Here is a 12,781-nt window from a genome sequence, read left to right as displayed (position 1 = left end):
GAAATGGTCAACAAAAGGAGAAGCTAATCCAAAGGAATATGTCCAAGATCTACCAAAATATAGACATGTTTCATACCTAAAGCAACACCTATGAAATGGATAAGAAGGATTAAGGAAGGTTCCTCTTGTCCTGAATATTGAAGCTTAAAGCTAATACTCCCCTCCCTCTTGTCTTCCCTTGGGCTATATAGAGAGGTACCTGTTGCTTGAATATTTCCTTAAGGATTTCCTGAAGCTCACTGTAGGAAATGACTACAGTGATACACTTGCTCCTTCAAATCCAGACATGCAATTCCAAAGTGAACAGTCTGGGAATATAGTCACCAGAGGCTGAAGTGAGGTTAGAACACCTATTTTCAAACTCACTCACATGGTTCATATGCAAAGTTCCATTGACCTAATCTTGAAAGAGCTGAAAATGTCATTGATTTCCAGGACAAGTAAGAAGTTTAATGTACAGAAAAAAATGCTTCTTTTAGGTCCTCTTTTGACTTAGAAATGCTCTGAGATGGGAAGCATCTTGCTAGATGCTGGTGTGGGGTTACAGGATAGTCTCTCTTTCAGGGAATTATCTGGCAATGGACAAGAAAATCAAGTGTCCATCCCAACAAAATGAAGGCTGTAAAACAAAATAGTAAACTTGTTTCCTATTCTATGAGGGGTGTTTTTGGTAAAAAATACCATGGCTTACCTGGCTTAATATAATTTTTCCAAGTCTTTCCATTTCCTTAAGAATGATACAAGATTATTCTTTCTGATGGGAAAGTAGTATATATGCCACATTTTCTTGATCCATCCATCCATCCACTGAGGGGCATCTGGGTTGATTCCATATCTTGGCTATGGTAAACAATGCTGCAATGAACATGGTGAACATGTGCTAGCATCTTTAGTGTGGTGTTGTGTTCGATTGGATAAAGAAGTTGTTGCTGCTGTTTCTATTCTCTTTTCCTTTTGTCTTGTTTGTTAGGTTGTCTTTGGTAGGGTAAGGGTGGGGATCACAGAAAAGGTGGGACAAAGGGTGAACAAATACAGCAGTGGTACTCACTACACACTGTATGGAAAATGAACTACATGACTTTTGAGTGAGGAATGGAGGGAAAAACTGGGAGAGATCATGGTTCAAAAGAATTGCACACATTACCTACCTGACTTATGTAACTGTAACCCTTCAGAGGGGATATATATATATACCATGGGTCTAAACAAGACAAGAAACATATTTGTGGAAAAGAGCTGCTCACTCGGGTGAACTACAAGAGAACTTGTAGGAAATTACTTTACCAGAGAATGAAACACAATCCTGGGAAAGTTAATATGGCTTTGTTTCAAGAGCTGGTGCAGAATTCCCAGTATTATAACCACCAGAATTTGACAACCTTTCTGTCTGAACAGCAATTTGAATTTCCACATATTTGGTTTGCTTTTGAGGGAAGCTTGGACAATTTGATACTTTAATTTTTTACATGAGCCACCAAGGTATAGAAAACTAAGCCAGCAGTGAACTCCCAGGAGAAGGAAGACACATTGGGATGCTTTGAACCCATGGGATACAATGGCTTCACAAAAAGGAGCTCTGAAAATCATGGCTTTCCACTTTCAAGAGCAAAGAGTTAATTGAAAAAAAAATCTTGAAATAACCAATACTATTTTTCCTAGTAATAAGATTAATCTGTTTGCCTTTCAAAGTCTAAAAAGCTTCCTTTGGAGATGTGAGTGTTTATTTGTATTATGCCTGATACTAAGCAGGAGGTCCTTGAACAAAGTAATAAGAAATTTTGATACAAAATTAAAAGAAGGAAAAGGAGAAGGAGAAGGAGGGGAAGACAGAAGGGAGAGAGAGAGAGAGAGAGAGAGAGAGAGAGAGAGAGAGAGAGAGAGAAAAGGAATGATACAAAAAAAGAAGAAAGATGTAAAGGAGAAAAAGAAAGAGAAGGAGGAGGAGAGGGAAGTAGAGGAGTGCATATATCCAGAGCAATAACTAAGAGTCAATTTGCTTCCAAACTTCTTAGTAAAAATGTGTGCAGGCATATAAATTTTGATTCTTATGCATATATTCCTTTTCAAATTGATTTTTACTTGAAGTGTTTATTCTGTTTGTCTATTCCTTAATGAAACCACTTTTAATACTTGACCCATCTTGAAGATCTCTTTAAGCCAGTTTCAATAATTTGGTAAATGTTAAAACATTTGACAATTAGCACTAGATAGACTATTACTGGTTTATTTTACCCAAAACAATAGCAGATTAATGACACTGGTTTGAGATATAGGAAATTGATAATTTAACTGAGGTATTTAAGCTGTAGTCTCACTAAACTCTGTTTTGACCCAAGAATTATAACATTTTTCTTTCTCCTTTTTCTTTGTTTCCTTTTCAAAATTAATTTTAAATAACTCATTATTGCATTGTATATCTTTGGTTACCAGCGCAGTTAAAATTTTTTCTTGGACATATTAGTCAACTTAAATGTTCTTATATAAAATAATTTCTCTGACTTACTTTTGAAATAGCCTGTACATAACCTTTCCTTTTGGCTGGTGAGAAAATATTTCTAGGACAGGTTCCAATAGATTTACATATTTCCTTTTGCTTTGGTAGAAACTGACAAGAATCCAGAAGACACAATTCCTCCAATCTAATATTGTTCCAAAGGTCCACATCTAACCTTTGATTCTAAAGTGAAGTAACATTTTACATTATGTAGCTGTAATTATAGATTCTTGTACCAGAGCTTGAATGGTGTGCCCCTTGTTATCAGAGCTCACTTTAAAATAATATTTGAAGGTGATTACCTTTTTTCCCATCATTTCATTCTAGAAAGGTATTCTAAAAAATCAAGTTGGCTGTGGCTTTGGGGAAAATCCTAGTCACAGGTCAAAATGTTCCTCTGTGCCAAGATTACTTAGCTGAGAAATACTGGCTTAAATTCAGACAATGTAGGATGAGTCTTTTCTATTTGGCACAGACAGCACAAGAAAATGTTCAAGGGATATGAAATTTCCTTTTAAGATCAAGCATGTCTAAAGACATACATATGAGTGCTAAGTTGACAAGAACTGGACTTGTAATAGCCAAATTGATGTGTCAATGTGACTAGGCTAAGGGATACCCAGGTAGCTGGTAAGACATTATTTTTTAGCGTGTTAGTGAGGGTTTCTAGAAGGCATTAGCATTTGAATCAATAGACAGCTGTGGAGATTGCTCTTGCCACTGTGAATGGGCAAGAACCATTCAGCCTGTTGAGGGAAAGAGTAAGCAAAAAGAGAAAGAAAGGGCAAATTTACTCCTGCCTAGGCTAGGAAACCTACTTTCTCCTGACAACATATGTTGGTACTTTGGGGTCTTGGGTCTGTGGATTGGGTCTGGGATTATACCATCTCTCCCCCCACTTCACCCCATTCTGAGGCCTTTTAGGTGTCACAGGAACTGTACTACTTTCTACTGCTTCCAGTTTGCAGTGACAAATCACAAGACTTCACAGCTCTCATAATCACATATGCGAATCCTACGTAATAAATCTCTTTGTATATGGATCTATCAGTATTCTGCTGATTGTTCTTGCCTGGAAAATACTGACTACTAGAGCATCTAAGCCAGGCTCAGTAGAGAGCACGAAGAAGGCATTCAGGTGAAGCAACAGCATGGTTCAAGATGTGGCCAGTGCTACTCTGTTAGTCCATGCTAAGGAATTTGGACTTTATCCTGGGAGCTGCTCTTCAGGGAAACATTTAACTAAAAGTATGACGCAGCCAGATTTATATCTTAGAGAGGTCACTATTTTGTTTGCTTCTCAAAGTGTGAGCTCCTTTTAAAGAACTTTGAATAAGCCTTTGTTATAATCAAAATATTTCTCCATTGTGCTTTGGGGAAAATTAGAGCAGTGTATCTATGAAAAAAATGTTATAACTATATTGGTAGCCTATGCTTTAAGTATGAAAGTAAGACGTATATAAGGGCTTTTTTTCTCCCCTCCAAAATTATTTGTAGTATGCTTGTGTTGGGCATTAGAGAAAAAGACATTCAAGATGCTGAGAGAGAGGGAGAAGGAAGACATTTACAACTCAGAATATCAGGAGTCTTTGTTGTTGCTTCTTAAGCATGCAACCAAAGCAACTAAATATGTCTTCCAGAAAGCATGCTTGATGAACACGACTAGAATTCAAGAAGAGCAAAGCTATGCTTTTTATGAGCCCTTGGCCCTTTTCTACCCTAAGAACAGTCACCGTGCTACTGATGTCATAAGCTGCCATCCATGCAGCTGGTGTGAGAAAAACCACTACTGTGTTCTTAAATCCAATGATTTCCTTACGTTCCTGTCTCAGCTTTATAATTAAACATTTCCTGCTATAACCTTGTAACCTTCTTCTGATGTTGCATATCTAGTCATTCTTAGTATTATAAGGAGATGAAAGGCATTTTCATAACTGTTTATGTTGCTTGTGGCTAGATTTTTTCCATTTTTGAATGGATCTCGCTATTCAAAGTTTGTCAGATTCCTAACAGTGCTTTTGACTGTGAAAGATATAGACTTTATATTATGTATCTCCTTCAGCGCTTTCTACCTTTGAGGAAAATTTCATTAGTACTCTAATTACATGATTTCTGCTTTTGGTATTATCTTTTTATTTATTGCAGTGGTTTTTACCTGTAATCCTAGCTACTCAGGAGTCTGAGTTGGAAGCCAGTCCAGAAAAAAAGTTGGTGAGACTCTTAGCTTCAATTACAAGGAAAAGGCCAGTAGTGAGGTGTAGCAAAAAATAGTCTAGCAAAAGTGTGAGTTCAAGCCCCAGTACTGGTACACACAAACAAACTAACACATCATCTCTAGAGCCTGCCTACTAAGGTCCTTACCAGGGGTACAACTAAAATCTCTTCCCTGCTTTCCTTTATTTAATATCCTCTGTCTTTGTTCCCCTAAGTGTTAATGAGTGAAGATAATCACCTTCTTTATCTCATTGCCCTGTAGCCAGATATGCTTGCAAAGCCCTTAGACAGGGTATAGAGTATGGAGTGAGCACTTGGTAAATTGTTCTTCAGTGTTTTAAGGCAAAAATCAGCAGGGGGGAAATGCACCAACAAATAAATTCTAGCTCTATAATAATCAGATCACACAGCTGATCAACCTCTTTAATGGTGCAGATGAGGAATGGTGACTTCACCTGTGTCTAATTTAGTGCCAGCAAATGAACGGCTAATGCATGTGGCTCCATGTGGCTAATGCATTCTCTGTCTAGATTTGGTTTTATAATAACTCCCACTAAAGTAGCAGATTTTTCTGTAGTAGTTTGTTTTGGTCCTTTTTTGTTCAACAATTTTGTTTCTTTCAAGTTTAGTTTGTTGAGTTTTAACAATATGGGTCTCAAAGATGCACCATCTTAACTCATGAGAAGTTGTTAAACCAAATACGCTAACGTATGACACCACTGAATAAAATATACCCAATAGCCCATTGGGCCTGAACATGCTTCCTTAAATAAAGGACCTTATTTTAGATGTATTCAAATCCTGGAAGCAGCTGACCAGAATGAACAGTCACCCTGGTATAAAACTGAGCCCTTGGCCTCTTTATGGAACAACTCAAAATAACAAACTTTCCTTTTGTTATCTATAGAAGTTTCACACGCGTGGAACTCAGTGAAGAGACTTAGATTTGATACACCAGGAATCATGGGTTATAGCCAAAGAATGTAAGATATAAACACTTTTATTTGGGCTTTTATCCTTTTGCAGATTGTATGGGACTGAAAGTTTGCATTCCTCTCTGCAGATTTCAATTTTGAAAATAGAAGAATTTAAATAGGAACTCTGAGGACCCAGGCATTGTTCTGGGCACTAAAAATCATGGCAGGAAAAAAAGAATGTTTGACATTCTGGCTTTCAGAAGTTATATATTCTTGTGGAGAGGGACACAGAGAAAACAAGTGAATGAAATATATGTCAATGGTGGTAACTACAGGGGATAAATGCAGCTTGGGTCTGGGAGGAGGTGTTGTAGTTTTAAATAGCATGGTCAGGGATGGCCTCACCAATTAGATGCCAGTTAGCAAAGATCTGAAGGTGGAGAGGGCTATCAAAGGCAACACTCTTTTAGGCAAAGGATCTGAGAGACAGAAACCCCTCTGTACATCACTTTGACAAAAAGTAATTATTCAGAAAAAATTTGGTATTTTTTAAAATTCTTTTTAATCTAAATATGGAATGAGCTGCTTCCTGGGTGCCTTCACATTCTTCTCTTCTGGGTGCTGGTGTACAACACATTGTTTCCTCGGATAAATGGGTCTTCAGCTGTCCATTTACATATTCCTCTGTCTGCTCCAGAGCTATGTTCATGTAGACATCCAGGTAAGCCAGGAGCCCTCGATAATCTACTCCAGCATTTAATTTTACTACAACTGGCCATCTGATGATTTGCTTTAAGAAGTCAATAGGGGTTTGCTTTCATAGATTATTTTTAACAGTCTTGGAAAGCAGGAAACCTGAGTTCTAATCCCAGCTCTGCTACTAATTTAGCTGTGTGACTTAAGTCATCAATTCATCTTTCGTGGCCCCCGGTTCATCTCCCCGCCCGGTTCCAAACCCGCACCTCTGGCACCTCTGGTGCCTCCGCGTCTCCGACCAGAAAAAAAAATTTTTTTTTAATTAAAAAAAATTTAAATTGAGAAAGTCTGAGATGGGATGAATGTGGTATGTTTGAAGTAGCCATAAGGCCATTGTCGCTAAAACAGAGAGAAAAGGAGGCCAAAGCAACCCCGAGCATCAGAGGTCAAGCAGACAGATAGATGTAGGGACCTTTGACTACCTCAAGGACTTAGGGTTTTAGTCTGGCTAATGAGAACCTACTGGGACATACTGGGAAGACAAGCGACATTATCCATATGATTTTTGTGCTAAGAATAAAGGAAACAGTGGAGACCTGGGAAGAAGCTATTTGTATAATAGCTAGTGAGTGATAATGACATCTTTGTTTACGGTGATATTAGTAGAACTGTAGTGAGAAGTAAGGAATTCTGAATGTGTTTTAGCATAAAGTTTAATGGGTTTTGCCAATAGCTATGATGCGATGTGATGGGTAAAGCAAGAGAAAAATCAAGAATGACTCCAAGGTATCTTGCTAGAGGGATTAGAAGCTGGAGTTTCCTGGTGCTAAGACAGAGGTCATTGGGAAAAATAGGTTTGGACAAGTGGAAATCAGACTTTCCATACTAGCTATGTTGCACTGATGACACTTATTAGAAAGGTAAGCAGCAATGTTGAGTGAGCAGTTTGCCTTAAGATTCACCTGTGTCTTGGTTGTATTCCTCTCAGCAGAGTGCTTCCATAGTAGTGAGACATATGGGAATTGCTGCATGATACAAAACATGTTTACAAACTTGTACAAGAATTTCAGGACCTTAATGACTTTCAAACAACTCAGACTGGTAGCTAGCAGTGAGAAGATCACCTGTGTGTTTACCAGGTAGAAAGAGCCCTGGAATAGAGGTGTTATAGAAGTTGTGTCAGGTCACCGAAGGGCAGATTTGCCACAGGTGGCAGTGGCCTTAATCTTTCCATATTTTTTTCCCTACTAAGAATACACTGATGTGATTTTTCAAGTACAAGGGAAAAAAACATTATTCATGTGTGCCAGTTGTGAATCACTGTGTAAGACTAGCTTGAAAGGTCTCAACATGAATGCTCAGATCACCACTGACCTCTGTCAGCCATAACCAAAGCACCAAGAGACAGAGGGTATATGAGGAAAAGGAAGACATGTAGTTATGAATTTTGAGCCATGGGTTACTGGTGGGGAGAATATGACAGGAAATACAAAGCTCATCGTGCCAAGTGTCATCAATAGGCAGATTCTACCCAGTACACCCAGGAAACAGGAAGTGGTCCAGACTACAGTGACCTGTGTGTCACAGGAGTTGGAGGTGGGGGCAGGGAGGAGGTGCTTCATTGCTATGTAGGACCTGGGGAAGGGGGATAACAGTGCAGCCAGATTTCTGCCTCAGATATTTACATGAAACCTCCTCATTTGTAAATGAAAACATTTGAGTTCACATTTCAAAAAACTGCCCTGTAAGCCAAACAAAACATACCCGTGGACTGCTTTTGAACAGTAACTTCTCACTTGGCAATTCCCAACTTTGCCATTTGCATGCAGTTTTAATTCTTTACTAAAAAGAACTATTAAATCCCTACATAGTTATGACAGTGTGCCCTAGGTAGGGAAATTTGTTCTTTTTTTTTATATGACTTGAAGTTTCTATTTCAGTGTGAAGTCCTAGTAGTCAAATGAAAAAGAAAAAAAGTAAAATAGTAATAGAATAAAAAGTATTCCTTTTTTCATAATTTTTTTCCAAAAGGTAAGTTACCAGCTTTGCTATTTTTCTTTTCTTCTTTTTCGCTTAAAATCTTTTCAAATTATTCTACAAGCAGTAGTAATCCCAGCCATTCATGAGTCAGAGTTCAGGAGGATTGAGATTCAAGTGTAGCCTGGCAAAACATTGGCAAGACTTCTATCAGAACATGCAAGCAGAGCACAGCACACAACTCTATCTGAAAAACAATGAAAGCTAAAGAGCTAGCTGTGTGGCTCAAATGGGAAGAATGCCTACCCAACAAGTGTAAGGACCTAACTTCAAACCCCATTACTACCATCTCTACCCCACCACAGCCCCCCCAAAACCTTTCCTTTGTTTTCCCCCTTGTAACACTTCTTATCCATCATTCTACCTAGAAACTTGACCAGAGAGTCCCAGACAACTGGATAAATTGAGCAGAATATTCAACCTCCATTTAGGCCAAGCAGGCCCATTGTGCCTGCTTCACACACTGTGATTGGACAGGAAGCTGGGAAGAGCTTTATCTTCCTGAGAACTTTCCTGAGAGCCTCCTGTCCAGTGGCGGCTTCATTTCCACATTTACTTCCAGATTCAGAGGGGAGGCCAATTCATGTTTCTCTTCTGAAATAATTGAAAGTATCCCCAGAGAGGGGTTATAGTTTTAAAGTCTCAGCTGACATTTTGCAGGCATGGGGGTGGGGTGGGTGTGTAGGAGGAGGTGACTTTTGTATTTGTTTCTTTTTGGTTTGTTTTTTGTTTTCATTTTTGTTTTTCTTTTCCTGCAGGGGGTTGAAGGAGTACGAGTTGAAAAGAATGACAGAGGCTGCTACAGTCTGGAAAAGGGCCAAACTGGAGGTTTCAGGGCGTCAACCAACTCTGCCTAGAGTGAAAGTTCAGGCAGAGCCCTCAGTTCACTTTGGATAAACAGATGCAGGAGGCAGCCAACGCTTCCATGTGCACTGTCAGAATGGGCAGATGGAGTAAGGAAAAGGAGTTTATTTTCAACATACTCTGTGCCTCTCAATGTCTGGTATAGGGTAAGAGTCCAGACTTATCATAGTAAGTGGTGATTTACATGAATGCAGTTTCTTCACATGAATTTGTGACTTGGATTTCAAGCTATAATATATATATATAATTATTTGTTATTTCAAATTCACTTATATTCTAGAATATTGAAAGGCTCACGTGTGTACTGTTAAAGCTATTCAACAGGTCCCTATGTGATTAAATACCTCCTCCAGAGACATGAAGTCAACAAGCTAACTATCAGAAGTGTGATTACTCCTAAAAGATATTGTCATTGCAAACAAATTCTACTTCTAAAGAGCAAATGGATGCATTTTACAAAATTAATAAAGGTATGTAGGAAAGTACTGTTTTCCTGGCTCCAGAAACTGGAGTAAGTAATAGAGAGAAAAACTGAATTATTTGTAAACAGTGCAAGAGGTCATCTACCATCTCCCTTGTTAACATACCTTAGGGTTACTGGGAATGTAGGATGCCTGTCTACAATAGCTTGAAGCTGCTGTGATTTTTAGATCCTGCATCGGCATCAGACACTTTCCCTTTCTTTTCTGGCTATATAAATGGATCTTCTGCTTGCACCTTCCCACTTCTCTTGATCTGCTATGTTTAATATGGAGAGGGGTATGAGGGACAAGGTAACAAACAGTACAAGAAATGTATCCAATGCCTAACGTATGAAACTGTAACCTCTCTGTACATCAGTTTGATAATAAAAATTTGAAAAAAAAATAAAAAATATTCAATAGCTTGGAAATTCAGACTTTTCACTTTATTCAGAAAGAATATCATATTTATTATATATCATATTTATTGTATACTTTCAATGTGCTGGGTTCTGTTCAGTATATTTTAAGATTACTCTGTTTAATCACAGAAATCCTTCGGTGAAGAAAGAATTTTACAGGTTGGGAAAGTAAGACAGAGAGGCTGAGAAACTTAGCAGTGGTCATATAATTAATACATAGCAGAACCACAGCTGATACTCAGACCATATGATCTGTGTGCTGTATAATGTTCTTTGGACTGTTTCTGAATGAAAAATGGATGTTTCTTTTATTAATAAAATGCATGGATATCATCAGTTGTGTTTTTCTAGACTAAAAACTTTCTGTCTTGTCTCCCTCAGTGTTGTGGGTAGTTGATGTTTTGCCATTTGAAAGAGAGAGCTCTCTTTTAAAAATATTTTTAGTTTTATTTTTTTATGATTCTGTCTCCTTATTGTGTGTTCACATGTATTTCTTCAGGAGACAGGGGGCAAGGTACAGAACTGAAGAGGAAAAAGGGTGAAAAAATGCAGCAGTGGAGTTCCCTGGACTATGAGGAAAGTGAACTCATGGATGGAGATGAAAGACAGGGACCAGGAGAGAGTGAGGGAACAGACAACACTGTATGAAAAGAAATGTATTCATTATCTGACTCATGTAATTGTAATCCTTCTGTATATCACTTTATCATAACAATAAAGTAAGTAAACCAAAAGAAATCACTTTGATATTTTTCATATAGGGAAGGCATTTACACTTCCCAGCATAGGCTTCTCTTGAGATTAGTTTTAGTGAATAGGATTTTTATTTTCATGTGGCCACATGAATGACAAATCAAAATTTCATATCAACTTCTTTAGGAAATTCTAAAATGGCATCCAGTGCTTGAAATCAAATTTAAAAATTACTCTGTTTAGAGAATGTAGGACAATTTTAGTTAATGGCCCCTCCCCCACTTTGTAGATAATACTAAAACTTTTCAGGAAACTTTGTAATGCCTAAGGAACCCGAGAAAAAGACTTATACACTATGAAAAAAGAGGGGGTGAAAATATTTGACATAAAGGGAAACTGATGACCAGTGTAGCTTGGTATTTACTGTTAAATCCCGTAGTTCTTACTTGGTCAATTTTGGGGAGATTTACAGACCTAGGATTAGAAGCTCTAGCTTCTAAAAGCTGCTGTTGAAAATGTGCTTCTTCAGCAAAGGCTATAGCTAGCAAGATACATAGAAAGCCCACAGACTGGGAGAAGATCTTCACTAGCCATACAACAGACAAAGGCCTTATATCTAAAATTAAAGTCAAGAAATTAATACCCCAAAAACAAATCTCCAAAGGAAAAAACCACCCTATTAACAAGTAGGCTAAAGACTTAAAAAGAGACTTCTCTGAAGAGGAAATAACAATGGCCAATAGACACATGAAGAAATGTTCAACATCTCTGGCTATAAAAGAAATGCAAATCAAAACAACCTTGAGATTCTACCTCACACCAGTTAGAATGGCCATTATCAAGAAATGTAATAAGAACAGATGCTGGCAGGGATGAAACCAAAGGGGAATGTTACTACACTGTTGGTGGGAATACAAACTTGTAAAACCACTCTTGAAAGCAGTATGGAGGTTCCTCAAAAAACTAAACATAGAGCTCTCCTATGATCCAGCAGAGCTGGGAATATAGCCTAGTGGTAAAAGTGCTCACCTCCTATGATCCAGCAATCCCACTCTGGGCATTTACCTAAATGTCCACAAACTGGGCCATGCTAAAGTTACCAGCACAACCATGTTCACTGCAGAATTATTTACCATAGTGAAGAGATGGAAACAACCCAGATGCCCCTCAGTAGATGAGTGGATCAAGAAATTTGGGATGTGTGTGTGTGTGTGTGTGTGTGTGTGTGTGTGTATACATATACATTGGAGTTCTATGCCTTCATTAGAAAGAATGACATTGCCTCATTTGTAAGGAAATGAAAAGACCTGGAAAAAATGTTATTAAGTGAAGTAAGCCAAACCCTAAGAACAGTTGGTTGCATGGTTTCCCTCATTTGTAAGAACTAGAATATGTCTATGATATTCTTAACAGGGGATCTCAACAACCCAATTGCTTAATACATAGGACCATATATAATGAAGTATGCTAGCATGAACTCCAAGATATGGAACAAGAGGTTCTGTTTTTTTATTTTTAGGTTTTTTTTCTTTAATCTCTCTTAATTTTCTGTACCTTGTGTCTTGTACATAAGATTATTCAGCCAAGGGAAGGGAAAGGGGAAAGGAGTCACAGAAACAGCAGATCAAAGGGCGAACTAATACAACAATGATACTCACTTAAGAATAGGTTAGATCTCAACCTTACAACTTGAGGAGGAGGGGAGTAGGGAGAGGTAAGTGGGAGAAAATGAAGGATGGGATAACTATGTTTAAGAACAAATGTAGTCATTACTTATATAATTTTTAATGACCCCCACTCGTCACCTTTTCAATAAAGATAAAAATAATCCTTTTTAAAAAATGTGTGCATCTTACAAATAAGGAAGTAGACTCTCTGCTGTGGACTGTACTGCAGATGCTAGCCAGCCATGGGTGTACTCTGAGATCTCTGGCACTACAACCTTCTAAGACTTCATGACACTAATGTTTCCTCTGACTCACT

The 12,781-nt window shown here is 38.1% G+C and overlaps 1 pseudogene; it reads right to left on the bottom strand.

Moving 5' to 3' along the window:
• Positions 1-6,224: 6,224 nt before the first annotated feature.
• On the bottom strand, positions 6,225-9,881 carry LOC125347742 (annotated as a pseudogene).
• Positions 9,882-12,781: the final 2,900 nt, after the last annotated feature.

The sequence above is a fragment of the Perognathus longimembris genome, chromosome 1 (assembly GCF_023159225.1).
Source record: "Perognathus longimembris pacificus isolate PPM17 chromosome 1, ASM2315922v1, whole genome shotgun sequence".
In the NCBI taxonomy this organism is placed as follows: domain Eukaryota; kingdom Metazoa; phylum Chordata; class Mammalia; order Rodentia; family Heteromyidae; genus Perognathus; species Perognathus longimembris.
This window is presented reverse-complemented; position numbering and strand designations above follow the sequence as displayed.